Below are 341 nucleotides of genomic sequence, written 5' to 3'. Positions count from 1 at the left end.
TCGTCCCGTGCTGCTGGGCTGGAGCAGGGACACATGGAGCCTCCTCCCAAACCCTCTCGGTGATGGTGCCTCCGGCCGTGCCACTGCCTTTCCCTGGTGGCACCGAGCAGGCAGGACCTGACCTGCGGGTGATGGGTGGAAGGAAGGGCAGGAGGTGGGATGAACCCCCCCCCAGTTCCTGGGGTCACCCCAGGGGGGGGCAGCAGTCCCCATGGTCCCAGTGGAGGACCCCCATGTGCTGCCCTATGGTCCAGCAGCCTCCATGAGCTCACCCCACGTGTGATGCCAGGGCCAAGAGTTCTTTGGCCACCTCCTGCCACCAAGCCCCGAGTGCCCTCAGT

Source organism: Nestor notabilis, unplaced genomic scaffold (genome assembly GCF_000696875.1).
Source record: "Nestor notabilis isolate BGI_N333 unplaced genomic scaffold, ASM69687v1 scaffold18552, whole genome shotgun sequence".
Lineage (NCBI taxonomy): Eukaryota > Metazoa > Chordata > Aves > Psittaciformes > Psittacidae > Nestor > Nestor notabilis.
The sequence above is the reverse complement of the archived record's forward strand: the minus strand, read 5'-3'. Positions refer to the sequence as shown.